Raw genomic sequence first — 10,846 nt, 5'->3', positions numbered from 1 at the left:
GTTTTCTTAACTAAGAAATATTTGCCTACTTCAAAGTAAAAAAAAAATTTCCCTATACTTTCTTATAGGTTTTTTTAGTTTTTTTGTTTGTTTAAATCTATGATTTAGTTTTATGTCTTTTCTCCATATGTTATAGTGAAATATTTAGTTATTTTTTAACTTTCAGTTCTGTTTTTCAAATACTATTTGTTAATATTCTTATTTTACGGTGAAGGAAAAAATAAAAGAAAAAATTGTGTACTTATATTGTTACACTTAGATAAAAAGGGCATGTCATCAATGCATATAAGGATGGAAGAAAACAATTTTTTAAAAAAGGATGAACAAAGGGAGAATTGACTGAAAAGAGAAATGCCAGAGAAAAGGAGAGGAAATGTAAAAGAAAATTTAGCAAGGGAAAAAGAAAAAAGAAAGAAAACCAAGAAAAACTCCAAGCACTCTCCAAGTTCACTGCCACACTGCTGTGCTTCCTGTGATAACAGCTTGTTACGCCATGGTCGGCTTTGCAATATAGATATGCTACTATCTCTAGAATGAAAGAATACATCTGAATAATCTAAATCAAATCAAACAAAATTTATAAACTATTTGCTTAATTAAGGATCTCAATATTTTTTAAGGCTTATATGTGCCACAGGATTAAATGCAGAGTAATATTCTAAACGATTCACTCAAAAGCAATGTAAATTAATGCAGGCAGTATGCAAATTATTATGACAGTTCCTCAGGATCAAACTAGAATTTCCATATGACCCAGCTATAAAATTCTTGATTATATGCCTGAAGGGATCAATGTCAGCCTATAACAGATACCTGCATACCTATTTATAACATGGCACTATTCACAAGAGACAAGCAATATAGAATCAGGTTCCCACTAAAAATAAAAGGTAAAGAAAAATATATACATGTTTTATATGCATATGTACAATATATACAATTATTAATCCATAAAGAATTAAATCATACCATTTGCAGAGTGAATGAAACTAGAGATTACCCTATTAAGCAAAATAAGCCAAATTAAAAAAGGCAGGTGTCATATATTTTCTCTCGTATATGAGTCTAGAAAAAGGAAAAGAGAACATGCAAGTATAAGGGCTCAGCAAGGAAAGGAAGAGCATCAGAGAGAGTAAAAGGAGAATAAGGGATCCAATAGTGTCAAAATAAACATGGTGCAAGTCTTTTATGTGTAGGTAAAGAAGGTATCAGAATAAAATTCATTATATTGTACAAGTATTATTTTTTTATGAAAAGTCAGACTAAAAAAGTTACAATCTGCATCTCAAGATATGTGTTTTGTAATGAAAAAAAGTGATCATTCTCTCATCCATTATTGAGCTCTTGGCTGCTACACCTGCAACAAGCAGAAATACTATATAAATCCATTACATATACATTTCATGAGGTACGAAAAGTTTCACAAGGAAATGAAGAACCAAAGAATTACTTGAACTTGTATATTTTATGGTTTGATTTTTTCCTAGTAAATATGTATGGCTTGACAAAAGGAGCATGGTTTAAGGGTCACACATTGGGTAGAACTTGGCAAGAGTCTATTCAAAGTCTTTTCCATGTCCTTGGGCCTTCAGAGATAAGGCTATTCCACTAAGCACAGGGTGGCACTTCCTGAATCAGGTCTAGTAACTTGCTTTGAGGGAGACATGTTAGGGAAGACAAGAGAGCTCTTCTTGCTTCTTCAGTGTCCTCTATGGCAAAGGGCCATATATCAGTGTGATATGTCCTAAACCCTTGTGACCTGGAACTCCAACTGTGTCCCCTGATCCAGAGGACCACAGCCTCATTGAATGAGACCCCCCCCTCCCAGGCACTTCTTTGAAGGGGTGGCCATACTAGATGACCAGAAGCCACATGTCAAATTGAGGATTTATTCAGCCCACACTAATATACAAAACACATGGGCCCTAGTGGATACTGGATCAAAGTGTACTTTAATTCATGGAAACCCTCCCAAATACGAGGGCCAATGGATGGTGGTGGATGGTATGGGGACAAAACCATACAAGTAGGAAGTGGGCAATTATCCCCCCCAGGAGTACAAGGTGTGCATCTCTCTCTGTGAAAGAACATTTTATGGGTGGATGCCCTACTGGGTCACACCCTACATACTACCATGGGAGTTTCGAGTGAGGGTGCAAAGAGTAAAGGTGATTACTTGGGGGTGGGCAAGTTGGGAGCCCATCAAATTGCCCAACCCATAGAATATCAAACAGTACTGGCTGCCTGGGGGTCAAGATGATATTATAGAAGCCATCCAGAAACTAGAGCAGGTAGAGGTTATCCGCCCAGCCCACAACCCTTTCAATAGCCCTGTCTGGCCGATCAGGAAGCCAGATGGCTCCTGGAGAATGACTGTAGATTACCTACCAGGAGTTAAAAAGGTGGTGCCTCCCATTCATTCAGTGATACCCAACATTGCACTGCTAATTGAACAGCTGGTACAGGAAGGGGGGCTTCCTTCCATGCTGCAGTGGACCTTGCTAATGCATTCTTTAGTATTCCCCTAGCTGCTGAATCCCAAGATCAATTCTCACTCACGTGGAATAGAGAGCAATGGATTTTCTGAGTATTTCTCCAAGGTTACCTCCAGAGCCCCACGGTTTGTCATGGGATGGTGGCCCGGGACCTGGCCCTGTTACCCTGCCCTCCTGTAAGGACGTTCCACTACATAGATGACATAATGGTAACTTCTGAGTCCCTTACAGATTTGGAAGCTCATTTGGGGAACATGCAAGTGCACCTGAAGGAGCAAGGATGGGAAGTCAGTGCACCGAAGACACAAGTGCCTGGTACAGCGGTAAAATTCCTAGGAGTTTTATGGTCAGGCAGAACTCACATGATACCCAGTGCAGCAGCTGAAACAAATCTTACAACAACCTGTACCAATAAATGCTAAGCAGTTATAGATATTGTTGGGACTTCTAGGGTATTGGAGAATTTTTATACCTTACCTTGCTCAGGTCACCCGTCCACTGTATAATCTAATAAAGAGGGGTGCTACATGGGATTGGGATGTAAAGGCCCAAGAGGCTTTTGAGCAGGTTAACGTACTGGCTGGACAAGCTAAGCAGCTCTGTGTCCAATACCTAGGTGATCCTTCCTCTTGGAAGTCACCAGGAGCCTAGAGGGCTATGGATGGGGCTTGTGGCAACAACAACCAGAACAGATGGTCCCAATTGGGTTCTGTTCCCAATCATGGAAAGGGATGGAGTCCTGGTACACAGCTCTAGAACAGCAATTGCTGGCAGTGTGCAAAGCATTGCAACAGGTGGAATCCATTACTGGCCCTGCCCCCATTACTGTAAAAACCGCATATCATAAAAGGATGGGTGGAGGGCCTGTTAGCCAAACCCCTGTCAGAGTGGCACAAAACCAAATGCTTCAAAGATGGCACTCATATTTGCAACAGCAAGGGGTGGTATCCACAAGCCCAATCACCAATGCCATGCAGGCAGTACTAGGACCTGTGTCATTTCAAGGCACAGAACCTCTCCCTTCACCTCCTATAGTTGACCCTCCAGCAAGATCTGGCTGAATACTAGAAGGGGCTCCCCCAGTTTGGGCTGATGCCTGGTATACTGATGGCACTAGCAGGGGTGCCAGACACGAATGGGTAGCAGTGGCAATACAGACGAACACTGACACTATGTGCTTAGAAAGGGGGGAAGAAGAAAACAATCAATGGGCAGAATTAAGGGCAGTATGGATAGTAATAATTCGGGAGTCTCAGCCAGTAACAATTTGTCCTGACATTTGGGCTGTGTTCAAAGGCTTAACCTTATGGATAGTGGAGTGGGTAAAAGAAAACTCGCAGGTGATAGGAAGGCCACTATAAGACAACAGATATGGAAGGGCATATATAATAAAATGCAACAGGAGCTAGTGCCTATGGTGGTTTACCATGTGGCCACCTACCGCCTGGTGAGCCCCCCCTGGGAATCAGGAAGCTGATGCTCTTTCCAAGGTGAGGGGTATCTGCCCAAAGGTACCCCTAGAAGCAGCTCACTGGATTCATATCAAGTCTGGCCACTGGGTATCCAACACAGGGTGGAGAAGAGCCAAAGCCACAACCTGTCGAGGTCTGTGAAGTGTGTTCCCAGTTAGGGCCCCAAAAGATGGATGTCACGATGTGACACATACACAAGTCAGCTTCCCCTGTGAGAGACTGGGAAGTAGATTATACAGGGCCCCTGCCAGTCAGTGAAGGGAGCAAGTATGTTCTCACTTGTTTGGACACTGCCACAGGCCTTACGCAGGCCTTTCCTTGCAAGAGAGCAATGGGTAAGGCTTCTCTTAAGGGACTTACCCAACTCAGTGTCATGTAAGGGTGCCCACGACAGATTGATAGTGACAGGGGCACTCATTTCACAGGTACCAATGTGCAAGCCTGGGCTGAAATAATCAGGTTCAATGGTATTTCCACCTTCCCTACAATCCTACAGGAGTAGGATTAATTAAAAGAGAAAACGCGTTGCTAAGGGAACAGTTAAAAGCCTTAAGCCCAGAAGGCATCTTACGGTTGTGGAAAAAGGCCCTTCCAGAAGCCATACAGTTGTTAAATGAAAATCCCAGTACCAGGGGTGGGTTGCATCCCTATGACCTGTTGGCCAATAATGTTGGTTGTACATCTGAAGTAGACAGTAAGACCCTATTGCTGAAGATGCTGCATGATGTGAGCATGGGAGAGGGAGAAATCAAGCTTGGACTAAGCTGGAAGGTCCCTGACACTGGATGGATGGCTTTCATAGTGCCAGAAGGCACTATTCAGATGGCTGAGGGAGAACTGTCCCCTATCATCCTATTCAACAAGGGACCCCTGCATGCTGCACTATCAACATGCAAAGTGAGATGTTCCTGCTGGTGCAATAGTGGTGCATCTAGTGTATACACAACCAACTAATTTCAATTGGACCTAATGCCCACTCCCAGGGATGGAACACACATCTGGTATTGTAGACCAGGCCAAACCCCCTGTGGCAGGAGAGGTTATAGGCCCCAGTGGAGAAGCCACTGCAATTGTGTTGTCAGATGGATGTGATGCACCTACTAAAGTAAGGCCCAAATGCTTGTGTTTATGCCCATAAGCTATTATAGCAGTTACTATTTACATGTTCTTGCTCCTTGTTGGTTTGTGTTTTTATAGTACATGGAATACCACTAAATGGAGCCATCATCCCAAGATGAACAGATGATGCAGAGACCTCAAAGTTCAGTGCCCTACACAGTGGCAGGGAGGTCTCCCCACACCTATCACCCCCTCCAAGGCTCAGGGAAATTCACAGAAGAGGTGTCAGAAAGTTTATAAGAGCCAGGGTAAAGAAGGGGTGAAGTGTGACCCAGAAGTTCCTCTGATAGCAAGCCATGGTCCTGCCTCCTTCCCATATTCTGCAGAAGGAGTCAAGCCCATAACTTCTTCCAGCCAATCAGTTGACCTTAGCTGCATGAAGGGGAGGGACTGAGGGTATATAAGCTTGGAAGAAACACGAGACCACTCTCTCACCATTTTGTGTGGCTGTTGGGAAGCCACTGGTCTTATGTTTGGGTGTGGACTTTTGAGCACAACCATGTGTGTCTTCTGTAAGTAAACCAGCACTGCAAGCTCAGTTAGCAAGTCTCATTAAGATCCTCCAAATAGCGGTTTTGGAGAATTCTTGCCTCAGCTTGTCGTAAGGACAGTTGCAGGAGGGAATCAGATCCATGTGCACCTTCCAGCAGTGAATTTAACTTTACAACCCTGATAATGTCAGTTCTACACTTCAATATGTCAGGATTATCTATTCATGGAATTATTCCTTTGCCTTAACCAGAAGATCACCTGAACACTTTCCTGCATACCTACATCTGCTATAAATGTATTAGTCACTACGATGTTGTAATTAGACATCATAGGCTCCCTTTAGATTGCATATGTTAAAAGAAGTCTGACATTGTTCTTCTAACATTTTTCCTCAGCCTATGAGAAATATTCCAGGGTGTTTGTTTCTGTTGTTAGTAGACAGAAGACAAGAGAGGAAAAAGGCAGGAAGATAGTACATAGAAGAGACAGGGCAATTGTTAGAACAACCTGACATAAGCACCATGAACACATTGCTCATTCACCATATCTCTTCCCTTCAACCCCATCTTCATACAGGGATGGAGGGTGTTTGTCAGTAATCATCCTTTGGGCTTGGTGTAACCCTGTACAGGTGATTTCTATAATATATATGTATATTTTAAAAAATATTTTCATTATTATTTTTATTTTATGTGTATGTATGTATTGGCTGCATGTAGGTAAGTGCAACTGTGTTGTGCAATGCCCATGGCGGACAGAAGAGGTTGCTGGATCCCCTGGAACTGGAGTTTCAGACAGTTGTTAGCTGCTGTCTCCTGATTGGCTAGTTCCTCCAATGGGTGGGGCCTGCAGCAAAGTGTGGACTATGGGGGTGTGTGGCTGGGAGTCACCTTGGAATGGAAGCCATGAGCCAAGCAGGAGCCATGGGGAAGCCACCTAGCCATGGGAACATGCGCAACAGCTGAAAGACAGAATGGACTGACTTTTAATGGACCTGGGGCAATTGCTGGCCCCAGAGGCGTGAGGGAATTATGAGTGTGGCACAGTATCACAAGGTGGGCTCTGAAGCACTGCGTGAGGCACTGGGTACTCATTCCTTTGTAAGCTAATAAATACACCTAAAATATATTATATGGTTTGTCTGATCATGCAGGAGACCCACAGAGAGAATTTGGGCCACAGAATTGTCATAGTCTGACAGGATATGATGAAACTGAGAATGAGTTTTAAAAGAGCACTAATGGTGGCACTGATGTGGTTTTTGCAATGGGTTACTAAAAAGAGGCCAGCCACACAGAAGCGTGGGCCACAGCTATGCTGTAAATGTGGGGATATGTTGCTGGTATGTGAAGATTTGTTAAAAGTTATTCAAAGGCTAGAAAATCTTTTATCTGCTCTGGACCCAAAGGGAGCTCCCAGAAAAATAGAGCAGCCACTTTGCATGATTAAAGATGTGCCCCAGGCAGGAAAAGCTGAAAAGGCAGACCCAGGTGCAGAGCTGGAGACAGAGGAAAGGCACGAGATTTTGACTTGTGTCAAGTCCAATGAATCAGAGAAAAGACAGATAATAGTAAAAAGGAAGAAAAAGCTAACTGTACTGTAACTAGGAAATATTCCATGCTAGAACTGTTAAAACTAGGAAAAACATATAAACAAGCAAGGAGAGACCCCCTGGCCATATGGCTTGTGAGAGTATGGGATATGGGTGCAAATAATGCCAGTCTAAGTCCTTCAGAATCTTCACAGCTGAGTTATATAACCACCCATCCATCCTTGCGATACAGGCTGTTCAGCCCACTGTAACTAGGAAATATTCCATGCTAGAACTGTTAAAACTAGGAAAAACATATAAACAAGCAAGGAGAGACCCCCTGGCCATATGGCTTGTGAGAGTATGGGATATGGGTGCAAATAATGCCAGTCTAAGTCCTTCAGAATCTTCACAGCTGAGTTATATAACCACCCATCCATCCTTGCGATACAGGCTGTTCAGCCCAGGCCAATGCAGGGGGGAGCAGTCCTTAATAGGATGGCTGGTTGAAGGCATTAAAGATACATGGTTGTCACCAAGGAAGACTAACATGATTAACAGGGACTGGAGGACTATAAAGGAGGGGCAGGCATTACTGAGAGAACTAGGTATGAGAAAAGCTATATATGATGTCCAGTTCACTGGGCCAGATGAGACTGTGTTCACCAGAGATATGAAAGAAAGCTTAATTCAACTGGGACCTCAAGAATGGTATGGAGTTTTAATGGTTTTGCTAAGCCCTTTGATGGGACAGGATCTTTGTAAAGTGAGAGAGGCTTTGGCAAATCTAAATGATTCTGACCAGCATGTAAAACGTGTCTATGAAATAATAGAACAACCTATAAGAGATATAAAAATGACCAGACAGAAGAAATGGTCCACTTGGGTTACTTGAAGACAAATGTGGCAAGACTTATGTCAAACCCAAGTCCCCAGAGAAAAAAATGATAGAAAACCAAATTTGGTACTAAGGAGTTTCTGGAAGGCTTTAAACCAGAACAGTTTACAAAGGACATTCAAAGGATAACAACTGTACAAGGGGTGGTTAAGAATCCCCAAGGATTAAATAAGATGCATTTCTCTTCTGATAAAGGCTATACTAGGGGTGGAAGCAGGTTTTCCCACCAAGTTCTCCCCCAGCAACCTGGTGTGGTCAATGAGAAGATGACAAATGTGGCTACAGTCAGGAGGCAAACCTAGAGCCTATCTGACTCAGGGAACCAACAAATTCAGGGGGGACAGACAGGAAAAAACCCCTGCTCCTTAGCCCAGTGCAGGGTCAGGCAACTGGAGCCAACATATGTAAGTGTATCAAGAATAAAAGAATCCAAAGGGGTAACTAAAAATGGTAATGAGCTAACCAAATTAATGCCTCATACCCATGCTATGGTACTTAATAAGGATCTATGGAGAAAACAGTTAATATGAATGGACTAAACCTTTCCATGCTTTATGAGACCTTGTCCATGAGTGAGTGACTTAATATAATACATAATGTTAATGTTCCTTTGAATGTTTTACAGATGTGAAACCCATTTGAAAGATACCTGAAGAAGCAAAGGCCAGCTATAGACAACTCTTAAGAAAATCTATAGTACCAGGGGTGGATTGTCCCCCTATGAGCTGTTGGTCAGAGAGAGCTCCTAGAGGTCCTCCAATTCACCAAGGCTATTGCCATTAATGTCGGTTGTACACTAGAAGGGTCAGTAAGACCATGTTGCTGAGGACACTGCATATTGTGAGTGCAGAAGAAGAAGAGATGGAACTGAGACTAAGCCAAAAGCTCCATGACACTGGATGGATGATGCTCATGTTGCCGGAAGGTTCTATACAGATGGTTGGGAAGAAAGGATCCCCTATAAGTCTACTGAATGATAAACCCCACATGCTACACACTATGGAGATGCCAAGTAATACTTGCAAGTGCAATAATGGCTCGACTACATATGTACAACTGACAAATTTCTAATTGGATAAGGCCCACTCTTGGGGGTGGAACACACATCTGGTGCTGTAGACCAGGAGACACCATCATGAGTATATTGTTTAATGAATATAGTATACCTATTGGGATACCTTCTAGGCATCTGTATTTACATTCATGTTTGTTTAAATGTGGCTACTTCCTTCCATTTGTCTTTATAGTAGAAGAAACACCACTGAGATAGACCAGTGGCCACGGCCTTAAGATGACTAATGGGGAGGCCCAAGAAGCCACTCTCTTGCCATGATACAGGAGAGATTTCCCTACATCTATCACCCCCTCCAAGGCTCAAGGATTTTACTGGAAGATGGGCAGAAAGATTTTAAGAGCGGAGGAAAGGGGTGGAGTGTCTCCCAATTGGCTAGTTCCTCCAGTGGGTGGAGCCTACCACAGAATGTGGACTATGGGGGTGTGGCAGGGAGCCATCTTAGAACAAAGCTGTGAGCCAAGCTGGAGAAGCCAAGAGCCGTGGGGAAGCTGCGAGCCATGGGAACGCACGCACAACAGTTGAAAGACAGAATGGACTGACTTTTAATGGACCTGGGGCCTGGCCCCAGAGGCATGAGCAAATTATGGGCGTGGCATGGTCTGTTAAGGTGGGCTCTGAGGCAAGGCACGGGGCTAGGCACTGGGTACTCATTCCTTTGTAAGTTAATAAATACACCTAAAATATATTATATGGTTTGTCTGATCGCGCAGGAGACCCACAGACAGAATTCAGGCCACAGCTGCCATGTGGATGCTGGGATTCAAACCTGGGTCTTCTGTAAGAACATTCATTGTTCTTAAAGGCTGAACCATCTCTCCAGCCCCCATAATATATTTTTATATTGCTATTTATATTAGAGTTCCTGAGGAACAGAGGACATGTCTTCTGCATTACTATGTCTTCAGGACATAATAAATTCTATTCATCTAACTTTCCACAAGTAACTTTAAGTTATTATTATACAGTTCCACAAACACTACACATTTATAAATTAAATTTAAATCTCAGCCTATTTTGAGATTTTACTTTTATGATCAAAAAGAAAATCCAGTTAGATGTAAAGGATAAACAAATTCTGCTATCCCAGAAATGATGTAGTGATAAAATACAAGCATAAAATAAATGTATTGCTTTGTGTCTTGATTTATTTGGTTGGTTCTGTCTTTAAAAGCATATGAGCTTAATTTTAGTTGGTTAGCTTTAAATATGACCTTCTAAGAAGAGTTCGACACCATGCATTCAATATAATGATTTAATTCTCATTTTCTGGATAATATATTAAGAGAATAGATGGTAATCATTCTTTGATTATTTAGAATTTTTTATACCACACTGTTTAATCTACTCATTTTCAATATTAAATTTTTTTTCTGAGGATGAGCTTAAGTAACAGTTTAAATAATTACCAGAATGTAAAAATGAACATCCATTTCAATAACACATCACTATTACAAATGGCTAAGAAATATGTTGCATGTAATAAATATATCTTACATTTAGGTTAATAGGCACCATCCTGATAATGGAAGTTTAAAACCAATAAATAATTCAAGGAAACAAGGTGTTTTCATGTGAAGGATGATATATCCTGAAGTGTTTTCTTCATGTAGCACCCAAATTTCCAAACTGTGTAGAAAATCTCTGAAAATATAACTCCTACTTTAACTCATGAAAACAATGCCTGCCCCCCTCCAAAGTCAACTGAAGATAGAGTTTATAGACTTTATTTGTTATAGACTTTATTTGTTATTCTCCATTAAATAA

Source organism: Nannospalax galili, unplaced genomic scaffold (assembly GCF_000622305.1).
Source record: "Nannospalax galili isolate Female #2095 unplaced genomic scaffold, S.galili_v1.0 scaffold128, whole genome shotgun sequence".
Taxonomy (NCBI): domain Eukaryota; kingdom Metazoa; phylum Chordata; class Mammalia; order Rodentia; family Spalacidae; genus Nannospalax; species Nannospalax galili.
Note: the sequence above shows the minus strand (reverse complement) of the source record.